Source organism: Esox lucius, chromosome 10 (genome assembly GCF_011004845.1).
Source record: "Esox lucius isolate fEsoLuc1 chromosome 10, fEsoLuc1.pri, whole genome shotgun sequence".
NCBI classification, from domain to species: Eukaryota; Metazoa; Chordata; class Actinopteri; order Esociformes; family Esocidae; genus Esox; species Esox lucius.
Genome location: NC_047578.1, coordinates 3626788 through 3646866, shown reverse-complemented (window position 1 = coordinate 3646866; position 20079 = coordinate 3626788). Strand labels below are relative to the sequence as shown.

Genomic DNA, 20079 nt, shown 5'->3' with positions numbered 1-20079 from the left:
AGTCTCTGACGAGACTATCAAAAATTGCCAGGGCCGACTGTATTGCAAGTCGTCCCGGCGGGGTATTGGGTTAAGTTTTCAACCAGCAATAATCACGCCTCGGCTAGACCTCATAGGCTATGATATCGCCACTGCGAAGGGATACTCAAGCAATGAAAGAAAAAATTGCTTGACCATTTCTGACAGCATCTGCCCAAACGGTAAATCTCTTGTTTGTGTAATAACAAGTTTCTAGCTGAAATAACTAAGTATGACATTTGAGTTGTTAAATGTACGCCACTGAATGGTGGGCTTTTAATAAAACTGATGTTTTGAACTTTTACAAAAAAAACTCTTAACATCTACAGCAATGCATTGTGGGTATGTGTACCGACTGCCTCAGTGAAGATTAGTCGCAGACACGTATCCTTTCCCATTCAGACTTGCCAAAAGACAAGAGTTAAAAGACATTTACAGGTTCAGGGGCTTCAAAATCCATGCGGTTCACTTTCCACATTCATGACCTGTACCCAATTGAAGTCTTGAGCTCAACAGAGGCACTTCTTTAAATTCTGAAGATTCTCTTTTTTTCGACACACATAAAAGTCTCTGACGAGACTATCAAAAATTGCCAGGGCCGACTGTATTGCAAGTCGTCCCGGCGGGGTATTGGGTTAAGTTTTCAACCAGCAATAATCATGCCTCGGCTAGACCTCATAGACTATGATATTGCCACTGCGAAGGGATACTCAAGCAATGAAAGAAAAAATTGCTTGACCATTTCTGACAGCATCTGCCCAAACGGTAAATCTCTTGTTTGTGTAATAACAAGTTTCTAGCTGAAATAACTAAGTATGACATTTGAGTTGTTAAATGTACGCCACTGAATGGTGGGCTTTTAATAAAACTGATGTTTTGAACTTTTACAAAAAAAACTCTTAACATCTACAGCAATGCATTGTGGGCATGTGTACCGACTGCCTCAGTGAAGATTAGTCGCAGACACGTATCCTTTCCCATTCAGACTTGCCAAAAGACAAGTGTTAAAAGACATTTACAGGTTCAGGGGCTTCAAAATCCATGCGGTTCACTTTCCACATTCATGACCTGTACCCTATTGAAGTCTTGAGCTCAACAGAGGCACTTCTTTAAATTCTGAAGATTCTCTTTTTTTCGACACACATAAAAGTCTCTGACGAGACTATCAAAAATTGCCAGGGCCGACTGTATTGCAAGTCGTCCCGGCGGGGTATTGGGTTAAGTTTTCAACCAGCAATAATCACGCCTCGGCTAGACCTCATAGGCTATGATATCGCCACTGCGAAGGGATACCCGAGGAATGAAAGAAAAAATTGCTTGACCCTCTCTGACAGCATCTGCCTAAACGGGTAACACTTTCCCATTCAGACTTGCCAAAAGACGAGTGTTAAAAGACATGTTGAGGTTCAGGGGCTTCAAAATCCATGCGGATCACTTTCCACATTCATGACCTGTACCCTATTGAAGTCTTGAGCTCAACAGAGGCACTTCTTTAAATTCTGAAGATTCTCTTTTTTTCGACACACATAAAAGTCTCTGACGAGACTATCAAAAATTGCCAGGGCCGACTGTATTGCAAGTCGTCCCGGCGGGGTATTGGGTTAAGTTTTCAACCAGCAATAATCACGCCTCGGCTAGACCTCATAGGCTATGATATCGCCACTGCAAAGGGATACCCGAGGAATGAAAGAAAAAATTGCTTGACCCTCTCTGACAGCATCTGCCTAAACGGGTAACACTTTCCCATTCAGACTTGCCAAAAGACGAGTGTTAAAAGACATGTTGAGGTTCAGGGGCTTCAAAATCCATGCGGATCACTTTCCACATTCATGACCTGTACCCTATTGAAGTCTTGAGCTCAACAGAGGCACTTCTTTAAATTCTGAAGATTCTCTTTTTTTCGACACACATAAAAGTCTCTGACGAGACTATCAAAAATTGCCAGGGCCGACTGTATTGCAAGTCGTCCCGGCGGGGTATTGGGTTAAGTTTTCAACCAGCAATAATCACGCCTCGGCTAGACCTCATAGGCTATGATATCGCCACTGCAAAGGGATACCCGAGGAATGAAAGAAAAAATTGCTTGACCCTCTCTGACAGCATCTGCCTAAACGGGTAACACTTTCCCATTCAGACTTGCCAAAAGACGAGTGTTAAAAGACATGTTGAGGTTCAGGGGCTTCAAAATCCATGCGGATCACTTTCCACATTCATGACCTGTACCCTATTGAAGTCTTGAGCTCAACAGAGGCACTTCTTTAAATTCTGAAGATTCTCTTTTTTTCGACACACATAAAAGTCTCTGACGAGACTATCAAAAATTGCCAGGGCCGACTGTATTGCAAGTCGTCCCGGCGGGGTATTGGGTTAAGTTTTCAACCAGCAATAATCACGCCTCGGCTAGACCTCATAGGCTATGATATCGCCACTGCAAAGGGATACCCGAGGAATGAAAGAAAAAATTGCTTGACCCTCTCTGACAGCATCTGCCTAAACGGGTAACACTTTCCCATTCAGACTTGCCAAAAGACGAGTGTTAAAAGACATGTTGAGGTTCAGGGGCTTCAAAATCCATGCGGATCACTTTCCACATTCATGACCTGTACCCTATTGAAGTCTTGAGCTCAACAGAGGCACTTCTTTAAATTCTGAAGATTCTCTTTTTTTCGACACACATAAAAGTCTCTGACGAGACTATCAAAAATTGCCAGGGCCGACTGTATTGCAAGTCGTCCCGGCGGGGTATTGGGTTAAGTTTTCAACCAGCAATAATCACGCCTCGGCTAGACCTCATAGGCTATGATATCGCCACTGCAAAGGGATACCCGAGGAATGAAAGAAAAAATTGCTTGACCCTCTCTGACAGCATCTGCCTAAACGGGTAACACTTTCCCATTCAGACTTGCCAAAAGACGAGTGTTAAAAGACATGTTGAGGTTCAGGGGCTTCAAAATCCATGCGGATCACTTTCCACATTCATGACCTGTACCCTATTGAAGTCTTGAGCTCAACAGAGGCACTTCTTTAAATTCTGAAGATTCTCTTTTTTTCGACACACATAAAAGTCTCTGACGAGACTATCAAAAATTGCCAGGGCCGACTGTATTGCAAGTCGTCCCGGCGGGGTATTGGGTTAAGTTTTCAACCAGCAATAATCACGCCTCGGCTAGACCTCATAGGCTATGATATCGCCACTGCGAAGGGATACCCGAGGAATGAAAGAAAAAATTGCTTGACCCTCTCTGACAGCATCTGCCTAAACGGGTAACACTTTCCCATTCAGACTTGCCAAAAGACGAGTGTTAAAAGACATGTTGAGGTTCAGGGGCTTCAAAATCCATGCGGTTAACTTTCCACATTCATGACCTGTACCCTATTGAAGTCTTGAGCTCAACAGAGGCACTTCTTTAAATTCTGAAGATTCTCTTTTTTTCGACACACATAAAAGTCTCTGACGAGACTATCAAAAATTGCCAGGGCCGACTGTATTGCAAGTCGTCCCGGCGGGGTATTGGGTTAAGTTTTCAACCAGCAATAATCACGCCTCGGCTAGACCTCATAGGCTATGATATCGCCACTGCGAAGGGATACTCAAGCAATGAAAGAAAAAATTGCTTGACCATTTCTGACAGCATCTGCCCAAACGGTAAATCTCTTGTTTGTGTAATAACAAGTTTCTAGCTGAAATAACTAAGTATGACATTTGAGTTGTTAAATGTACGCCACTGAATGGTGGGCTTTTAATAAAACTGATGTTTTGAACTTTTACAAAAAAAACTCTTAACATCTACAGCAATGCATTGTGGGCATGTGTACCGACTGCCTCAGTGAAGATTAGTCGCAGACACGTATCCTTTCCCATTCAGACTTGCCAAAAGACAAGTGTTAAAAGACATTTACAGGTTCAGGGGCTTCAAAATCCATGCGGTTCACTTTCCACATTCATGACCTGTACCCAATTGAAGTCTTGAGCTCAACAGAGGCACTTCTTTAAATTCTGAAGATTCTCTTTTTTTCGACACACATAAAAGTCTCTGACGAGACTATCAAAAATTGCCAGGGCCGACTGTATTGCAAGTCGTCCCGGCGGGGTATTGGGTTAAGTTTTCAACCAGCAATAATCACGCCTCGGCTAGACCTCATAGGCTATGATATCGCCACTGCGAAGGGATACTCAAGCAATGAAAGAAAAAATTGCTTGACCATTTCTGACAGCATCTGCCCAAACGGTAAATCTCTTGTTTGTGTAATAACAAGTTTCTAGCTGAAATAACTAAGTATGACATTTGAGTTGTTAAATGTACGCCACTGAATGGTGGGCTTTTAATAAAACTGATGTTTTGAACTTTTACAAAAAAAACTCTTAACATCTACAGCAATGCATTGTGGGCATGTGTACCGACTGCCTCAGTGAAGATTAGTCGCAGACACGTATCCTTTCCCATTCAGACTTGCCAAAAGACAAGTGTTAAAAGACATTTACAGGTTCAGGGGCTTCAAAATCCATGCGGTTCACTTTCCACATTCATGACCTGTACCCAATTGAAGTCTTGAGCTCAACAGAGGCACTTCTTTAAATTCTGAAGATTCTCTTTTTTTCGACACACATAAAAGTCTCTGACGAGACTATCAAAAATTGCCAGGGCCGACTGTATTGCAAGTCGTCCCGGCGGGGTATTGGGTTAAGTTTTCAACCAGCAATAATCACGCCTCGGCAAGACCTCATAGGCTATGATATCGCCACTGCGAAGGGATACCCGAGGAATGAAAGAAAAAATTGCTTGACCCTCTCTGACAGCATCTGCCCAAACGGGTAACACTTTCCCCTTCAGACTTGCCAAAAGACGAGTGTTAAAAGACATGTTGAGGTTCAGGGGCTTCAAAATCCATGCGGATCACTTTCCACATTCATGACCTGTACCCTATTGAAGTCTTGAGCTCAACAGAGGCACTTCTTTAAATTCTGAAGATTCTCTTTTTTTCGACACACATAAAAGTCTCTGACGAGACTATCAAAAATTGCCAGGGCCGACTGTATTGCAAGTCGTCCCGGCGGGGTATTGGGTTAAGTTTTCAACCAGCAATAATCACGCCTCGGCTAGACCTCATAGGCTATGATATCACCACTGCGAAGGGATACCCGAGGAATGAAAGAAAAAATTGCTTGACCCTCTCTGACAGCATCTGCCCAAACGGGTAACACTTTCCCATTCAGACTTGCCAAAAGACGAGTGTTAAAAGACATGTTGAGGTTCAGGGGCTTCAAAATCCATGCGGATCACTTTCCACATTCATGACCTGTACCCTATTGAAGTCTTGAGCTCAACAGAGGCACTTCTTTAAATTCTGAAGATTCTCTTTTTTTCGACACACATAAAAGTCTCTGACGAGACTATCAAAAATTGCCAGGGCCGACTGTATTGCAAGTCGTCCCGGCGGGGTATTGGGTTAAGTTTTCAACCAGCAATAATCACGCCTCGGCTAGACCTCATAGGCTATGATATCGCCACTGCGAAGGGATACCCGAGGAATGAAAGAAAAAATTGCTTGACCCTCTCTGACAGCATCTGCCCAAACGGGTAACACTTTCCCATTCAGACTTGCCAAAAGACGAGTGTTAAAAGACATGTTGAGGTTCAGGGGCTTCAAAATCCATGCGGATCACTTTCCACATTCATGACCTGTACCCTATTGAAGTCTTGAGCTCAACAGAGGCACTTCTTTAAATTCTGAAGATTCTCTTTTTTTCGACACACATAAAAGTCTCTGACGAGACTATCAAAAATTGCCAGGGCCGACTGTATTGCAAGTCGTCCCGGCGGGGTATTGGGTTAAGTTTTCAACCAGCAATAATCACGCCTCGGCTAGACCTCATAGGCTATGATATCGCCACTGCGAAGGGATACCCGAGGACTGAAAGAAAAAATTGCTTGACCCTCTCTGACAGCATCTGCCCAAACGGTAAATCTCTTGTTTGTGTAATAACAAGTTTCTAGCTGAAATAACTAAGTATGACATTTGAGTTGTTAAATGTACGCCACTGAATGGTGGGCTTTTAATAAAACTGATGTTTTGAACTTTTACAAAAAAAACTCTTAACATCTACAGCAATGCATTGTGGGCATGTGTACCGACTGCCTCAGTGAAGATTACTCGCAGACACGTATCCTTTCCCATTCAGACTTGCCAAAAGACAAGTGTTAAAAGACATTTACAGGTTCAGGGGCTTCAAAATCCATGCGGTTCACTTTCCACATTCATGACCTGTACCCAATTGAAGTCTTGAGCTCAACAGAGGCACTTCTTTAAATTCTGAAGATTCTCTTTTTTTCAACACACATAAAAGTCTCTGACGAGACTATCAAAAATTGCCAGGGCCGACTGTATTGCAAGTCGTCCCGGCGGGGTATTGGGTTAAGTTTTCAACCAGCAATAATCACGCCTCGGCTAGACCTCATAGGCTATGATATCGCCACTGCGAAGGGATACCCGAGGAATGAAAGAAAAAATTGCTTGACCCTCTCTGACAGCATCTGCCCAAACGGGTAACACTTTCCCATTCAGACTTGCCAAAAGACGAGTGTTAAAAGACATGTTGAGGTTCAGGGGCTTCAAAATCCATGCGGATCACTTTCCACATTCATGACCTGTACCCTATTGAAGTCTTGAGCTCAACAGAGGCACTTCTTTAAATTCTGAAGATTCTCTTTTTTTCGACACACATAAAAGTCTCTGACGAGACTATCAAAAATTGCCAGGGCCGACTGTATTGCAAGTCGTCCCGGCGGGGTATTGGGTTAAGTTTTCAACCAGCAATAATCACGCCTCGGCTAGACCTCATAGGCTATGATATCGCCACTGCGAAGGGATACCCGAGGAATGAAAGAAAAAATTGCTTGACCCTCTCTGACAGCATCTGCCCAAACGGGTAACACTTTCCCATTCAGACTTGCCAAAAGACGAGTGTTAAAAGACATGTTGAGGTTCAGGGGCTTCAAAATCCATGCGGATCACTTTCCACATTCATGACCTGTACCCTATTGAAGTCTTGAGCTCAACAGAGGCACTTCTTTAAATTCTGAAGATTCTCTTTTTTTCGACACACATAAAAGTCTCTGACGAGACTATCAAAAATTGCCAGGGCCGACTGTATTGCAAGTCGTCCCGGCGGGGTATTGGGTTAAGTTTTCAACCAGCAATAATCACGCCTCGGCTAGACCTCATAGGCTATGATATCGCCACTGCGAAGAGATACCCGAGGAATGAAAGAAAAAATTGCTTGACCCTCTCTGACAGCATCTGCCTAAACGGGTAACACTTTCCCATTCAGACTTGCCAAAAGACGAGTGTTAAAAGACATGTTGAGGTTCAGGGGCTTCAAAATCCATGCGGATCACTTTCCACATTCATGACCTGTACCCTATTGAAGTCTTGAGCTCAACAGAGGCACTTCTTTAAATTCTGAAGATTCTCTTTTTTTCGACACACATAAAAGTCTCTGACGAGACTATCAAAAATTGCCAGGGCCGACTGTATTGCAAGTCGTCCCGGCGGGGTATTGGGTTAAGTTTTCAACCAGCAATAATCACGCCTCGGCTAGACCTCATAGGCTATGATATCGCCACTGCGAAGGGATACCCGAGGAATGAAAGAAAAAATTGCTTGACCCTCTCTGACAGCATCTGCCCAAACGGGTAACACTTTCCCATTCAGACTTGCCAAAAGACGAGTGTTAAAAGACATGTTGAGGTTCAGGGGCTTCAAAATCCATGCGGATCACTTTCCACATTCATGACCTGTACCCTATTGAAGTCTTGAGCTCAACAGAGGCACTTCTTTAAATTCTGAAGATTCTCTTTTTTTCGAACACACATAAAAGTCTCTGACGAGACTATCAAAAATTGCCAGGGCCGACTGTATTGCAAGTCGTCCCGGCGGGGTATTGGGTTAAGTTTTCAACCAGCAATAATCACGCCTCGGCTAGACCTCATAGGCTATGATATCGCCACTGCGAAGGGATACCCGAGGAATGAAAGAAAAAATTGCTTGACCCTCTCTGACAGCATCTGCCCAAACGGGTAACACTTTCCCATTCAGACTTGCCAAAAGACGAGTGTTAAAAGACATGTTGAGGTTCAGGGGCTTCAAAATCCATGCGGATCACTTTCCACATTCATGACCTGTACCCTATTGAAGTCTTGAGCTCAACAGAGGCACTTCTTTAAATTCTGAAGATTCTCTTTTTTTCGACACACATAAAAGTCTCTGACGAGACTATCAAAAATTGCCAGGGCCGACTGTATTGCAAGTCGTCCCGGCGGGGTATTGGGTTAAGTTTTCAACCAGCAATAATCACGCCTCGGCTAGACCTCATAGGCTATGATATCGCCACTGCGAAGGGATACCCGAGGAATGAAAGAAAAAATTGCTTGACCCTCTCTGACAGCATCTGCCCAAACGGGTAACACTTTCCCATTCAGACTTGCCAAAAGACGAGTGTTAAAAGACATGTTGAGGTTCAGGGGCTTCAAAATCCATGCGGATCACTTTCCACATTCATGACCTGTACCCTATTGAAGTCTTGAGCTCAACAGAGGCACTTCTTTAAATTCTGAAGATTCTCTTTTTTTCGACACACATAAAAGTCTCTGACGAGACTATCAAAAATTGCCAGGGCCGACTGTATTGCAAGTCGTCCCGGCGGGGTATTGGGTTAAGTTTTCAACCAGCAATAATCACGCCTCGGCTAGACCTCATAGGCTATGATATCGCCACTGCGAAGGGATACCCGAGGAATGAAAGAAAAAATTGCTTGACCCTCTCTGACAGCATCTGCCCAAACGGGTAACACTTTCCCATTCAGACTTGCCAAAAGACGAGTGTTAAAAGACATGTTGAGGTTCAGGGGCTTCAAAATCCATGCGGATCACTTTCCACATTCATGACCTGTACCCTATTGAAGTCTTGAGCTCAACAGAGGCACTTCTTTAAATTCTGAAGATTCTCTTTTTTTCGACACACATAAAAGTCTCTGACGAGACTATCAAAAATTGCCAGGGCCGACTGTATTGCAAGTCGTCCCGGCGGGGTATTGGGTTAAGTTTTCAACCAGCAATAATCACGCCTCGGCTAGACCTCATAGGCTATGATATCGCCACTGCGAAGGGATACCCGAGGAATGAAAGAAAAAATTGCTTGACCCTCTCTGACAGCATCTGCCCAAACGGGTAACACTTTCCCATTCAGACTTGCCAAAAGACGAGTGTTAAAAGACATGTTGAGGTTCAGGGGCTTCAAAATCCATGCGGATCACTTTCCACATTCATGACCTGTACCCTATTGAAGTCTTGAGCTCAACAGAGGCACTTCTTTAAATTCTGAAGATTCTCTTTTTTCGACACACATAAAAGTCTCTGACGAGACTATCAAAAATTGCCAGGGCCGACTGTATTGCAAGTCGTCCCGGCGGGGTATTGGGTTAAGTTTTCAACCAGCAATAATCACGCCTCGGCTAGACCTCATAGGCTATGATATCGCCACTGCGAAGGGATACCCGAGGAATGAAAGAAAAAATTGCTTGACCCTCTCTGACAGCATCTGCCCAAACGGGTAACACTTTCCCATTCAGACTTGCCAAAAGACGAGTGTTAAAAGACATGTTGAGGTTCAGGGGCTTCAAAATCCATGCGGATCACTTTCCACATTCATGACCTGTACCCTATTGAAGTCTTGAGCTCAACAGAGGCACTTCTTTAAATTCTGAAGATTCTCTTTTTTTCGACACACATAAAAGTCTCTGACGAGACTATCAAAAATTGCCAGGGCCGACTGTATTGCAAGTCGTCCCGGCGGGGTATTGGGTTAAGTTTTCAACCAGCAATAATCACGCCTCGGCTAGACCTCATAGGCTATGATATCGCCACTGCGAAGGGATACTCAAGCAATGAAAGAAAAAATTGCTTGACCATTTCTGACAGCATCTGCCCAAACGGTAAATCTCTTGTTTGTGTAATAACAAGTTTCTAGCTGAAATAACTAAGTATGACATTTGAGTTGTTAAATGTACGCCACTGAATGGTGGGCTTTTAATAAAACTGATGTTTTGAACTTTTACAAAAAAAACTCTTAACATCTACAGCAATGCATTGTGGGCATGTGTACCGACTGCCTCAGTGAAGATTAGTCGCAGACACGTATCCTTTCCCATTCAGACTTGCCAAAAGACAAGTGTTAAAAGACATTTACAGGTTCAGGGGCTTCAAAATCCATGCGGTTCACTTTCCACATTCATGACCTGTACCCAATTGAAGTCTTGAGCTCAACAGAGGCACTTCTTTAAATTCTGAAGATTCTCTTTTTTTCGACACACATAAAAGTCTCTGACGAGACTATCAAAAATTGCCAGGGCCGACTGTATTGCAAGTCGTCCCGGCGGGGTATTGGGTTAAGTTTTCAACCAGCAATAATCACGCCTCGGCTAGACCTCATAGGCTATGATATCGCCACTGCGAAGGGATACCCGAGGAATGAAAGAAAAAATTGCTTGACCCTCTCTGACAGCATCTGCCCAAACGGGTAACACTTTCCCATTCAGACTTGCCAAAAGACGAGTGTTAAAAGACATGTTGAGGTTCAGGGGCTTCAAAATCCATGCGGATCACTTTCCACATTCATGACCTGTACCCTATTGAAGTCTTGAGCTCAACAGAGGCACTTCTTTAAATTCTGAAGATTCTCTTTTTTTCGACACACATAAAAGTCTCTGACGAGACTATCAAAAATTGCCAGGGCCGACTGTATTGCAAGTCGTCCCGGCGGGGTATTGGGTTAAGTTTTCAACCAGCAATAATCACGCCTCGGCTAGACCTCATAGGCTATGATATCGCCACTGCGAAGGGATACCCGAGGAATGAAAGAAAAAATTGCTTGACCCTCTCTGACAGCATCTGCCCAAACGGGTAACACTTTCCCATTCAGACTTGCCAAAAGACGAGTGTTAAAAGACATGTTGAGGTTCAGGGGCTTCAAAATCCATGCGGATCACTTTCCACATTCATGACCTGTACCCTATTGAAGTCTTGAGCTCAACAGAGGCACTTCTTTAAATTCTGAAGATTCTCTTTTTTCGACACACATAAAAGTCTCTGACGAGACTATCAAAAATTGCCAGGGCCGACTGTATTGCAAGTCGTCCCGGCGGGGTATTGGGTTAAGTTTTCAACCAGCAATAATCACGCCTCGGCTAGACCTCATAGGCTATGATATCGCCACTGCGAAGGGAATACCCGAGGAATGAAAAGAAAAAATTGCTTGACCCTCTCTGACAGCATCTGCCCAAACGGGTAACACTTTCCCCTTCAGACTTGCCAAAAGACGAGTGTTAAAAGACATGTTGAGGTTCAGGGGCTTCAAAATCCATGCGGATCACTTTCCACATTCATGACCTGTACCCTATTGAAGTCTTGAGCTCAACAGAGGCACTTCTTTAAATTCTGAAGATTCTCTTTTTTTCGACACACATAAAAGTCTCTGACGAGACTATCAAAAATTGCCAGGGCCGACTGTATTGCAAGTCGTCCCGGCGGGGTATTGGGTTAAGTTTTCAACCAGCAATAATCACGCCTCGGCTAGACCTCATAGGCTATGATATCGCCACTGCGAAGGGATACTCAAGCAATGAAAGAAAAAATTGCTTGACCATTTCTGACCGCATCTGCCCAAACGGTAAATCTCTTGTTTGTGTAATAACAAGTTTCTAGCTGAAATAACTAAGTATGACATTTGAGTTGTTAAATGTACGCCACTGAATGGTGGGCTTTTAATAAAACTGATGTTTTGAACTTTTACAAAAAAAAACTCTTAACATCTACAGCAATGCATTGTGGGCATGTGTACCGACTGCCTCAGTGAAGTTTAGTCGCAGACACGTATCCTTTCCCATTCAGACTTGCCAAAAGACAAGTGTTAAAAGACATTTACAGGTTCAGGGGCTTCAAAATCCATGCGGTTCACTTTCCACATTCATGACCTGTACCCTATTGAAGTCTTGAGCTCAACAGAGGCACTTCTTTAAATTCTGAAGATTCTCTTTTTTTCGACACACATAAAAGTCTCTGACGAGACTATCAAAAATTGCCAGGGCCGACTGTATTGCAAGTCGTCCCGGCGGGGTATTGGGTTAAGTTTTCAACCAGCAATAATCACGCCTCGGCTAGACCTCATAGGCTATGATATCGCCACTGCGAAGGGATACCCGAGGAATGAAAGAAAAAATTGCTTGACCCTCTCTGACAGCATCTGCCCAAACGGGTAACACTTTCCCATTCAGACTTGCCAAAAGACGAGTGTTAAAAGACATGTTGAGGTTCAGGGGCTTCAAAATCCATGCGGATCACTTTCCACATTCATGACCTGTACCCTATTGAAGTCTTGAGCTCAACAGAGGCACTTCTTTAAATTCTGAAGATTCTCTTTTTTTCGACACACATAAAAGTCTCTGACGAGACTATCAAAAATTGCCAGGGCCGACTGTATTGCAAGTCGTCCCGGCGGGGTATTGGGTTAAGTTTTCAACCAGCAATAATCACGCCTCGGCTAGACCTCATAGGCTATGATATCGCCACTGCGAAGGGATACCCGAGGAATGAAAGAAAAAATTGCTTGACCCTCTCTGACAGCATCTGCCCAAACGGGTAACACTTTCCCATTCAGACTTGCCAAAAGACGAGTGTTAAAAGACATGTTGAGGTTCAGGGGCTTCAAAATCCATGCGGATCACTTTCCACATTCATGACCTGTACCCTATTGAAGTCTTGAGCTCAACAGAGGCACTTCTTTAAATTCTGAAGATTCTCTTTTTTTCGACACACATAAAAGTCTCTGACGAGACTATCAAAAATTGCCAGGGCCGACTGTATTGCAAGTCGTCCCGGCGGGGTATTGGGTTAAGTTTTCAACCAGCAATAATCACGCCTCGGCTAGACCTCATAGGCTATGATATCGCCACTGCGAAGGGATACTCAAGCAATGAAAGAAAAAATTGCTTGACCATTTCTGACAGCATCTGCCCAAACGGTAAATCTCTTGTTTGTGTAATAACAAGTTTCTAGCTGAAATAACTAAGTATGACATTTGAGTTGTTAAATGTACGCCACTGAATGGTGGGCTTTTAATAAAACTGATGTTTTGAACTTTTACAAAAAAAAACTCTTAACATCTACAGCAATGCATTGTGGGCATGTGTACCGACTGCCTCAGTGAAGATTAGTCGCAGACACGTATCCTTTCCCATTCAGACTTGCCAAAAGACAAGTGTTAAAAGACATTTACAGGTTCAGGGGCTTCAAAATCCATGCGGTTCACTTTCCACATTCATGACCTGTACCCAATTGAAGTCTTGAGCTCAACAGAGGCACTTCTTTAAATTCTGAAGATTCTCTTTTTTTCGACACACATAAAAGTCTCTGACGAGACTATCAAAAATTGCCAGGGCCGACTGTATTGCAAGTCGTCCCGGCGGGGTATTGGGTTAAGTTTTCAACCAGCAATAATCACGCCTCGGCTAGACCTCATAGGCTATGATATCGCCACTGCGAAGGGATACCCGAGGAATGAAAGAAAAAATTGCTTGACCCTCTCTGACAGCATCTGCCCAAACGGGTAACACTTTCCCCTTCAGACTTGCCAAAAGACGAGTGTTAAAAGACATGTTGAGGTTCAGGGGCTTCAAAATCCATGCGGATCACTTTCCACATTCATGACCTGTACCCTATTGAAGTCTTGAGCTCAACAGAGTCACTTCTTTAAATTCTGAAGATTCTCTTTTTTTCGACACACATAAAAGTCTCTGACGAGACTATCAAAAATTGCCAGGGCCGACTGTATTGCAAGTCGTCCCGGCGGGGTATTGGGTTAAGTTTTCAACCAGCAATAATCACGCCTCGGCTAGACCTCATAGGCTATGATATCGCCACTGCGAAGGGATACCCGAGGAATGAAAGAAAAAATTGCTTGACCCTCTCTGACAGCATCTGCCCAAACGGGTAACACTTTCCCCTTCAGACTTGCCAAAAGACGAGTGTTAAAAGACATGTTGAGGTTCAGGGGCTTCAAAATCCATGCGGATCACTTTCCACATTCATGACCTGTACCCTATTGAAGTCTTGAGCTCAACAGAGGCACTTCTTTAAATTCTGAAGATTCTCTTTTTTTCGACACACATAAAAGTCTCTGACGAGACTATCAAAAATTGCCAGGGCCGACTGTATTGCAAGTCGTCCCGGCGGGGTATTGGGTTAAGTTTTCAACCAGCAATAATCACGCCTCGGCTAGACCTCATAGGCTATGATATCGCCACTGCGAAGGGATACTCAAGCAATGAAAGAAAAAATTGCTTGACCATTTCTGACCGCATCTGCCCAAACGGTAAATCTCTTGTTTGTGTAATAACAAGTTTCTAGCTGAAATAACTAAGTATGACATTTGAGTTGTTAAATGTACGCCACTGAATGGTGGGCTTTTAATAAAACTGATGTTTTGAACTTTTACAAAAAAAAACTCTTAACATCTACAGCAATGCATTGTGGGCATGTGTACCGACTGCCTCAGTGAAGTTTAGTCGCAGACACGTATCCTTTCCCATTCAGACTTGCCAAAAGACAAGTGTTAAAAGACATTTACAGGTTCAGGGGCTTCAAAATCCATGCGGTTCACTTTCCACATTCATGACCTGTACCCAATTGAAGTCTTGAGCTCAACAGAGGCACTTCTTTAAATTCTGAAGATTCTCTTTTTTTCGACACACATAAAAGTCTCTGACGAGACTATCAAAAATTGCCAGGGCAGACTGTATTGCAAGTCGTCCCGGCGGGGTATTGGGTTAAGTTTTCAACCAGCAATAATCACGCCTCGGCTAGACCTCATAGGCTATGATATCGCCACTGCGAAGGGATACTCAAGCAATGAAAGAAAAAATTGCTTGACCATTTCTGACAGCATCTGCCCAAACGGTAAATCTCTTGTTTGTGTAATAACAAGTTTCTAGCTGAAATAACTAAGTATGACATTTGAGTTGTTAAATGTACGCCACTGAATGGTGGGCTTTTAATAAAACTGATGTTTTGAACTTTTACAAAAAAAACTCTTAACATCTACAGCAATGCATTGTGGGTATGTGTACCGACTGCCTCAGTGAAGATTAGTCGCAGACACGTATCCTTTCCCATTCAGACTTGCCAAAAGACAAGAGTTAAAAGACATTTACAGGTTCAGGGGCTTCAAAATCCATGCGGTTCACTTTCCACATTCATGACCTGTACCCAATTGAAGTCTTGAGCTCAACAGAGGCACTTCTTTAAATTCTGAAGATTCTCTTTTTTTCGACACACATAAAAGTCTCTGACGAGACTATCAAAAATTGCCAGGGCCGACTGTATTGCAAGTCGTCCCGGCGGGGTATTGGGTTAAGTTTTCAACCAGCAATAATCACGCCTCGGCTAGACCTCATAGGCTATGATATCGCCACTACGAAGGGATACCCGAGGACTGAAAGAAAAAATTGCTTGACCCTCTCTGACAGCATCTGCCCAAACGGGTAACACTTTCCCATTCAGACTTGCCAAAAGACGAGTGTTAAAAGACATGTTGAGGTTCAGGGGCTTCAAAATCCATGCGGATCACTTTCCACATTCATGACCTGTACCCTATTGAAGTCTTGAGCTCAACAGAGGCACTTCTTTAAATTCTGAAGATTCTCTTTTTTTCGACACACATAAAAGTCTCTGACGAGACTATCAAAAATTGCCAGGGCCGACTGTATTGCAAGTCGTCCCGGCGGGGTATTGGGTTAAGTTTTCAACCAGCAATAATCACGCCTCGGCTAGACCTCATAGGCTATGATATCGCCACTGCGAAGGGATACCCGAGGAATGAAAGAAAAAATTGCTTGACCCTCTCTGACAGCATCTGCCCAAACGGGTAACACTTTCCCATTCAGACTTGCCAAAAGACGAGTGTTAAAAGACATGTTGAGGTTCAGGGGCTTCAAAATCCATGCGGATCACTTTCCACATTCATGACCTGTACCCTATTGAAGTCTTGAGCTCAACAGAGGCACTTCTTTAAATTCTGAAGATTCTCTTTTTTTCGACACACATAAAAGTCTCTGACGAGACTATCAAAAATTGCCAGGGCCGACTGTATTGCAAGTCGTCCCGGCGGGGTATTGGGTTAAGTTTTCAACCAGCAATAATCACGCCTCGGCTAGACCTCATAGGCTATGATATCGCCACTGCGAAGAGATACCCGAGGAATGAAAGAAAAAATTGCTTGACCCTCTCTGACAGCATCTGCCTAAACGGGTAACACTTTCCCATTCAGACTTGCCAAAAGACGAGTGTTAAAAGACATGTTGAGGTTCAGGGGCTTCAAAATCCATGCGGATCACTTTCCACATTCATGACCTGTACCCTATTGAAGTCTTGAGCTCAACAGAGGCACTTCTTTAAATTCTGAAGATTCTCTTTTTTTCGACACACATAAAAGTCTCTGACGAGACTATCAAAAATTGCCAGGGCCGACTGTATTGCAAGTCGTCCCGGCGGGGTATTGGGTTAAGTTTTCAACCAGCAATAATCACGCCTCGGCTAGACCTCATAGGCTATGATATCGCCACTGCGAAGGGATACCCGAGGAATGAAAGAAAAAATTGCTTGACCCTCTCTGACAGCATCTGCCCAAACGGGTAACACTTTCCCATTCAGACTTGCCAAAAGACGAGTGTTAAAAGACATGTTGAGGTTCAGGGGCTTCAAAATCCATGCGGATCACTTTCCACATTCATGACCTGTACCCTATTGAAGTCTTGAGCTCAACAGAGGCACTTCTTTAAATTCTGAAGATTCTCTTTTTTTCGACACACACAAAAGTCTCTGACGAGACTATCAAAAATTGCCAGGGCCGACTGTATTGCAAGTCGTCCCGGCGGGGTATTGGGTTAAGTTTTCAACCAGCAATAATCACGCCTCGGCTAGACCTCATAGGCTATGATATCGCCACTGCGAAGGGATACCCGAGGAATGAAAGAAAAAATTGCTTGACCCTCTCTGACAGCATCTGCCCAAACGGGTAACACTTTCCCATTCAGACTTGCCAAAAGACGAGTGTTAAAAGACATGTTGAGGTTCAGGGGCTTCAAAATCCATGCGGATCACTTTCCACATTCATGACCTGTACCCTATTGAAGTCTTGAGCTCAACAGAGGCACTTCTTTAAATTCTGAAGATTCTCTTTTTTTCGACACACATAAAAGTCTCTGACGAGACTATCAAAAATTGCCAGGGCCGACTGTATTGCAAGTCGTCCCGGCGGGGTATTGGGTTAAGTTTTCAACCAGCAATAATCACGCCTCGGCTAGACCTCATAGGCTATGATATCGCCACTGCGAAGGGATGCCCGAGGACTGAAAGAAAAAATTGCTTGACCCTTTCTGACAGCATCTGCCCAAACGGTAAATCTCTTGTTTGTGTAATAACAAGTTTCTAGCTGAAATAACTAAGTATGACATTTGAGTTGTTAAATGTACGCCACTGAATGGTGGGCTTTTAATAAAACTGATGTTTTGAACTTTTACAAAAAAAACTCTTAACATCTACAGCAATGCATTGTGGGTATGTGTACCGACTGCCTCAGTGAAGATTAGTCGCAGACACGTATCCTTTCCCATTCAGACTTGCCAAAAGACAAGTGTTAAAAGACATTTACAGGTTCAGGGGCTTCAAAATCCATGCGGTTCACTTTCCACATTCATGACCTGTACCCAATTGAAGTCTTGAGCTCAACAGAGGCACTTCTTTAAATTCTGAAGATTCTCTTTTTTTCGACACACATAAAAGTCTCTGACGAGACTATCAAAAATTGCCAGGGCCGACTGTATTGCAAGTCGTCCCGGCGGGGTATTGGGTTAAGTTTTCAACCAGCAATAATCACGCCTCGGCTAGACCTCATAGGCTATGATATCGCCACTGCGAAGGGATACCCGAGGAATGAAAGAAAAAATTGCTTGACCCTCTCTGACAGCATCTGCCCAAACGGGTAACACTTTCCCATTCAGACTTGCCAAAAGACGAGTGTTAAAAGACATGTTGAGGTTCAGGGGCTTCAAAATCCATGCGGATCACTTTCCACATTCATGACCTGTACCCTATTGAAGTCTTGAGCTCAACAGAGGCACTTCTTTAAATTCTGAAGATTCTATTTTTTTCGACACACACAAAAGTCTCTGACGAGACTATCAAAAATTGCCAGGGCCGACTGTATTGCAAGTCGTCCCGGCGGGGTATTGGGTTAAGTTTTCAACCAGCAATAATCACGCCTCGGCTAGACCTCATAGGCTATGATATCGCCACTGCGAAGGGATACCCGAGGAATGAAAGAAAAAATTGCTTGACCCTCTCTGACAGCATCTGCCCAAACGGGTAACACTTTCCCATTCAGACTTGCCAAAAGACGAGTGTTAAAAGACATGTTGAGGTTCAGGGGCTTCAAAATCCATGCGGTTCACTTTCCACATTCATGACCTGTACCCTATTGAAGTCTTGAGCTCAACAGAGGCACTTCTTTAAATTCTGAAGATTCTCTTTTTTTCGACACACATAAAAGTCTCTGACGAGACTATCAAAAATTGCCAGGGCCGACTGTATTGCAAGTCGTCCCGGCGGGGTATTGGGTTAAGTTTTCAACCAGCAATAATCACGCCTCGGCTAGACCTCATAGACTATGATATCGCCACTGCGAAGAGATACTCAAGCAATGAAAGAAAAAATTGCTTGACCATTTCTGACAGCATCTGCCCAAACGGTAAATCTCTTGTTTGTGTAATAACAAGTTTCTAGCTGAAATAACTAAGTATGACATTTGAGTTGTTAAATGTACGCCACTGAATGGTGGGCTTTTAATAAAACTGATGTTTTGAACTTTTACAAAAAAAACTCTTAACATCTACAGCAATGCATTGTGGGTATGTGTACCGACTGCCTCAGTGAAGATTAGTCGCAGACACGTATCCTTTCCCATTCAGACTTGCCAAAAGACAAGTGTTAAAAGACATTTACAGGTTCAGGGGCTTCAAAATCCATGCGGTTCACTTTCCACATTCATGACCTGTACCCAATTGAAGTCTTGAGCTCAACAGAGGCACTTCTTTAAATTCTGAAGATTCTCTTTTTTTCGACACACATAAAAGTCTCTGACGAGACTATCAAAAATTGCCAGGGCCGACTGTATTGCAAGTCGTCCCGGCGGGGTATTGGGTTAAGTTTTCAACCAGCAATAATCACGCCTCGGCTAGACCTCATAGGCTATGATATCGCCACTGCGAAGGGATACCCGAGGACTGAAAGAAAAAATTGCTTGACCCTCTCTGACAGCATCTGCCCAAACGGGTAACACTTTCCCATTCAGACTTGCCAAAAGACGAGTGTTAAAAGACATGTTGAGGTTCAGGGGCTTCAAAATCCATGCGGATCACTTTCCACATTCATGACCTGTACCCAATTGAAGTCTTGAGCTCAACAGAGGCACTTCTTTAAATTCTGAACATTCTCTTTTTTTCGACACACATAAAAGTCTCTGACGAGACTATCAAAAATTGCCAGGGCCGACTGTATTGCAAGTCGTCCCGGCGGGGTATTGGGTTAAGTTTTCAACCAGCAATAATCACGCCTCGGCTAGACCTCATAGACTATGATATCGCCACTGCGAAGGGATACTCAAGCAATGAAAGAAAAAATTGCTTGACCATTTCTGACAGCATCTGCCCAAACGGTAAATCTCTTGTTTGTGTAATAACAAGTTTCTAGCTGAAATAACTAAGTATGACATTTGAGTTGATAAATGTACGCCACTGAATGGTGGGCTTTTAATAAAACTGATGTTTTGAACTTTTACAAAAAAAACTCTTAACATCTACAGCAATGCATTGTGGGTATGTGTACCGACTGCCTCAGTGAAGATTAGTCGCAGACACGTATCCTTTCCCATTCAGACTTGCCAAAAGACAAGTGT

At 43.5% G+C, this 20079-nt stretch overlaps 46 non-coding genes across 46 annotated transcripts; all 46 read right to left on the bottom strand.

The window, feature by feature from the left end:
- Positions 1-2: 2 nt before the first annotated feature.
- LOC117595022 lies at positions 3-143 on the bottom strand. Its single transcript, XR_004576304.1, has one exon. It is a non-coding gene; the product is annotated as a U4 spliceosomal RNA (small nuclear RNA).
- Positions 144-585: 442 nt separating this feature from the next.
- LOC117595014 lies at positions 586-726 on the bottom strand. Its single transcript, XR_004576296.1, has one exon. It is a non-coding gene; the product is annotated as a U4 spliceosomal RNA (small nuclear RNA).
- Positions 727-1168: 442 nt separating this feature from the next.
- LOC117595021 lies at positions 1169-1309 on the bottom strand. The gene has a single exon (XR_004576303.1). It is a non-coding gene; the product is annotated as a U4 spliceosomal RNA (small nuclear RNA).
- Positions 1310-1551: 242 nt separating this feature from the next.
- LOC117595020 lies at positions 1552-1692 on the bottom strand. Its single transcript, XR_004576302.1, has one exon. It is a non-coding gene; the product is annotated as a U4 spliceosomal RNA (small nuclear RNA).
- A 242-nt stretch (positions 1693-1934) lies between these two features.
- Positions 1935-2075, bottom strand: LOC117595095. The gene has a single exon (XR_004576374.1). It is a non-coding gene; the product is annotated as a U4 spliceosomal RNA (small nuclear RNA).
- A 242-nt stretch (positions 2076-2317) lies between these two features.
- LOC117595083 lies at positions 2318-2458 on the bottom strand. Its single transcript, XR_004576363.1, has one exon. It is a non-coding gene; the product is annotated as a U4 spliceosomal RNA (small nuclear RNA).
- A 242-nt stretch (positions 2459-2700) lies between these two features.
- LOC117595071 lies at positions 2701-2841 on the bottom strand. The gene has a single exon (XR_004576352.1). It is a non-coding gene; the product is annotated as a U4 spliceosomal RNA (small nuclear RNA).
- A 242-nt stretch (positions 2842-3083) lies between these two features.
- LOC117595019 lies at positions 3084-3224 on the bottom strand. The gene has a single exon (XR_004576301.1). It is a non-coding gene; the product is annotated as a U4 spliceosomal RNA (small nuclear RNA).
- Positions 3225-3466: 242 nt separating this feature from the next.
- LOC117595018 lies at positions 3467-3607 on the bottom strand. Its single transcript, XR_004576300.1, has one exon. It is a non-coding gene; the product is annotated as a U4 spliceosomal RNA (small nuclear RNA).
- Positions 3608-4049: 442 nt separating this feature from the next.
- Positions 4050-4190, bottom strand: LOC117595017. The gene has a single exon (XR_004576299.1). It is a non-coding gene; the product is annotated as a U4 spliceosomal RNA (small nuclear RNA).
- A 442-nt stretch (positions 4191-4632) lies between these two features.
- LOC117595027 lies at positions 4633-4773 on the bottom strand. Its single transcript, XR_004576309.1, has one exon. It is a non-coding gene; the product is annotated as a U4 spliceosomal RNA (small nuclear RNA).
- Positions 4774-5015: 242 nt separating this feature from the next.
- On the bottom strand, positions 5016-5156 carry LOC117595031. Its single transcript, XR_004576313.1, has one exon. It is a non-coding gene; the product is annotated as a U4 spliceosomal RNA (small nuclear RNA).
- A 242-nt stretch (positions 5157-5398) lies between these two features.
- On the bottom strand, positions 5399-5539 carry LOC117595016. The gene has a single exon (XR_004576298.1). It is a non-coding gene; the product is annotated as a U4 spliceosomal RNA (small nuclear RNA).
- Positions 5540-5781: 242 nt separating this feature from the next.
- On the bottom strand, positions 5782-5922 carry LOC117595015. Its single transcript, XR_004576297.1, has one exon. It is a non-coding gene; the product is annotated as a U4 spliceosomal RNA (small nuclear RNA).
- A 442-nt stretch (positions 5923-6364) lies between these two features.
- LOC117595100 lies at positions 6365-6505 on the bottom strand. Its single transcript, XR_004576379.1, has one exon. It is a non-coding gene; the product is annotated as a U4 spliceosomal RNA (small nuclear RNA).
- Positions 6506-6747: 242 nt separating this feature from the next.
- Positions 6748-6888, bottom strand: LOC117595099. Its single transcript, XR_004576378.1, has one exon. It is a non-coding gene; the product is annotated as a U4 spliceosomal RNA (small nuclear RNA).
- Positions 6889-7130: 242 nt separating this feature from the next.
- Positions 7131-7271, bottom strand: LOC117595029. Its single transcript, XR_004576311.1, has one exon. It is a non-coding gene; the product is annotated as a U4 spliceosomal RNA (small nuclear RNA).
- A 242-nt stretch (positions 7272-7513) lies between these two features.
- On the bottom strand, positions 7514-7654 carry LOC117595098. The gene has a single exon (XR_004576377.1). It is a non-coding gene; the product is annotated as a U4 spliceosomal RNA (small nuclear RNA).
- A 243-nt stretch (positions 7655-7897) lies between these two features.
- Positions 7898-8038, bottom strand: LOC117595097. Its single transcript, XR_004576376.1, has one exon. It is a non-coding gene; the product is annotated as a U4 spliceosomal RNA (small nuclear RNA).
- Positions 8039-8280: 242 nt separating this feature from the next.
- On the bottom strand, positions 8281-8421 carry LOC117595096. The gene has a single exon (XR_004576375.1). It is a non-coding gene; the product is annotated as a U4 spliceosomal RNA (small nuclear RNA).
- Positions 8422-8663: 242 nt separating this feature from the next.
- On the bottom strand, positions 8664-8804 carry LOC117595094. The gene has a single exon (XR_004576373.1). It is a non-coding gene; the product is annotated as a U4 spliceosomal RNA (small nuclear RNA).
- A 242-nt stretch (positions 8805-9046) lies between these two features.
- LOC117595092 lies at positions 9047-9187 on the bottom strand. Its single transcript, XR_004576372.1, has one exon. It is a non-coding gene; the product is annotated as a U4 spliceosomal RNA (small nuclear RNA).
- A 241-nt stretch (positions 9188-9428) lies between these two features.
- LOC117595091 lies at positions 9429-9569 on the bottom strand. Its single transcript, XR_004576371.1, has one exon. It is a non-coding gene; the product is annotated as a U4 spliceosomal RNA (small nuclear RNA).
- Positions 9570-9811: 242 nt separating this feature from the next.
- Positions 9812-9952, bottom strand: LOC117595090. The gene has a single exon (XR_004576370.1). It is a non-coding gene; the product is annotated as a U4 spliceosomal RNA (small nuclear RNA).
- Positions 9953-10394: 442 nt separating this feature from the next.
- Positions 10395-10535, bottom strand: LOC117595089. The gene has a single exon (XR_004576369.1). It is a non-coding gene; the product is annotated as a U4 spliceosomal RNA (small nuclear RNA).
- Positions 10536-10777: 242 nt separating this feature from the next.
- Positions 10778-10918, bottom strand: LOC117595088. Its single transcript, XR_004576368.1, has one exon. It is a non-coding gene; the product is annotated as a U4 spliceosomal RNA (small nuclear RNA).
- Positions 10919-11159: 241 nt separating this feature from the next.
- LOC117595035 lies at positions 11160-11300 on the bottom strand. The gene has a single exon (XR_004576317.1). It is a non-coding gene; the product is annotated as a U4 spliceosomal RNA (small nuclear RNA).
- A 244-nt stretch (positions 11301-11544) lies between these two features.
- On the bottom strand, positions 11545-11685 carry LOC117595087. Its single transcript, XR_004576367.1, has one exon. It is a non-coding gene; the product is annotated as a U4 spliceosomal RNA (small nuclear RNA).
- Positions 11686-12128: 443 nt separating this feature from the next.
- LOC117595086 lies at positions 12129-12269 on the bottom strand. Its single transcript, XR_004576366.1, has one exon. It is a non-coding gene; the product is annotated as a U4 spliceosomal RNA (small nuclear RNA).
- A 242-nt stretch (positions 12270-12511) lies between these two features.
- On the bottom strand, positions 12512-12652 carry LOC117595085. Its single transcript, XR_004576365.1, has one exon. It is a non-coding gene; the product is annotated as a U4 spliceosomal RNA (small nuclear RNA).
- A 242-nt stretch (positions 12653-12894) lies between these two features.
- On the bottom strand, positions 12895-13035 carry LOC117595084. Its single transcript, XR_004576364.1, has one exon. It is a non-coding gene; the product is annotated as a U4 spliceosomal RNA (small nuclear RNA).
- A 443-nt stretch (positions 13036-13478) lies between these two features.
- Positions 13479-13619, bottom strand: LOC117595081. The gene has a single exon (XR_004576362.1). It is a non-coding gene; the product is annotated as a U4 spliceosomal RNA (small nuclear RNA).
- Positions 13620-13861: 242 nt separating this feature from the next.
- Positions 13862-14002, bottom strand: LOC117595080. Its single transcript, XR_004576361.1, has one exon. It is a non-coding gene; the product is annotated as a U4 spliceosomal RNA (small nuclear RNA).
- Positions 14003-14244: 242 nt separating this feature from the next.
- Positions 14245-14385, bottom strand: LOC117595079. The gene has a single exon (XR_004576360.1). It is a non-coding gene; the product is annotated as a U4 spliceosomal RNA (small nuclear RNA).
- A 443-nt stretch (positions 14386-14828) lies between these two features.
- On the bottom strand, positions 14829-14969 carry LOC117595044. Its single transcript, XR_004576326.1, has one exon. It is a non-coding gene; the product is annotated as a U4 spliceosomal RNA (small nuclear RNA).
- A 442-nt stretch (positions 14970-15411) lies between these two features.
- On the bottom strand, positions 15412-15552 carry LOC117595039. Its single transcript, XR_004576321.1, has one exon. It is a non-coding gene; the product is annotated as a U4 spliceosomal RNA (small nuclear RNA).
- A 242-nt stretch (positions 15553-15794) lies between these two features.
- On the bottom strand, positions 15795-15935 carry LOC117595078. The gene has a single exon (XR_004576359.1). It is a non-coding gene; the product is annotated as a U4 spliceosomal RNA (small nuclear RNA).
- A 242-nt stretch (positions 15936-16177) lies between these two features.
- On the bottom strand, positions 16178-16318 carry LOC117595028. Its single transcript, XR_004576310.1, has one exon. It is a non-coding gene; the product is annotated as a U4 spliceosomal RNA (small nuclear RNA).
- Positions 16319-16560: 242 nt separating this feature from the next.
- LOC117595077 lies at positions 16561-16701 on the bottom strand. Its single transcript, XR_004576358.1, has one exon. It is a non-coding gene; the product is annotated as a U4 spliceosomal RNA (small nuclear RNA).
- Positions 16702-16943: 242 nt separating this feature from the next.
- On the bottom strand, positions 16944-17084 carry LOC117595076. Its single transcript, XR_004576357.1, has one exon. It is a non-coding gene; the product is annotated as a U4 spliceosomal RNA (small nuclear RNA).
- Positions 17085-17326: 242 nt separating this feature from the next.
- On the bottom strand, positions 17327-17467 carry LOC117595075. Its single transcript, XR_004576356.1, has one exon. It is a non-coding gene; the product is annotated as a U4 spliceosomal RNA (small nuclear RNA).
- A 442-nt stretch (positions 17468-17909) lies between these two features.
- Positions 17910-18050, bottom strand: LOC117595074. The gene has a single exon (XR_004576355.1). It is a non-coding gene; the product is annotated as a U4 spliceosomal RNA (small nuclear RNA).
- Positions 18051-18292: 242 nt separating this feature from the next.
- LOC117595073 lies at positions 18293-18433 on the bottom strand. The gene has a single exon (XR_004576354.1). It is a non-coding gene; the product is annotated as a U4 spliceosomal RNA (small nuclear RNA).
- A 242-nt stretch (positions 18434-18675) lies between these two features.
- On the bottom strand, positions 18676-18816 carry LOC117595036. Its single transcript, XR_004576318.1, has one exon. It is a non-coding gene; the product is annotated as a U4 spliceosomal RNA (small nuclear RNA).
- Positions 18817-19258: 442 nt separating this feature from the next.
- LOC117595072 lies at positions 19259-19399 on the bottom strand. The gene has a single exon (XR_004576353.1). It is a non-coding gene; the product is annotated as a U4 spliceosomal RNA (small nuclear RNA).
- A 242-nt stretch (positions 19400-19641) lies between these two features.
- LOC117595034 lies at positions 19642-19782 on the bottom strand. Its single transcript, XR_004576316.1, has one exon. It is a non-coding gene; the product is annotated as a U4 spliceosomal RNA (small nuclear RNA).
- Positions 19783-20079: the final 297 nt, after the last annotated feature.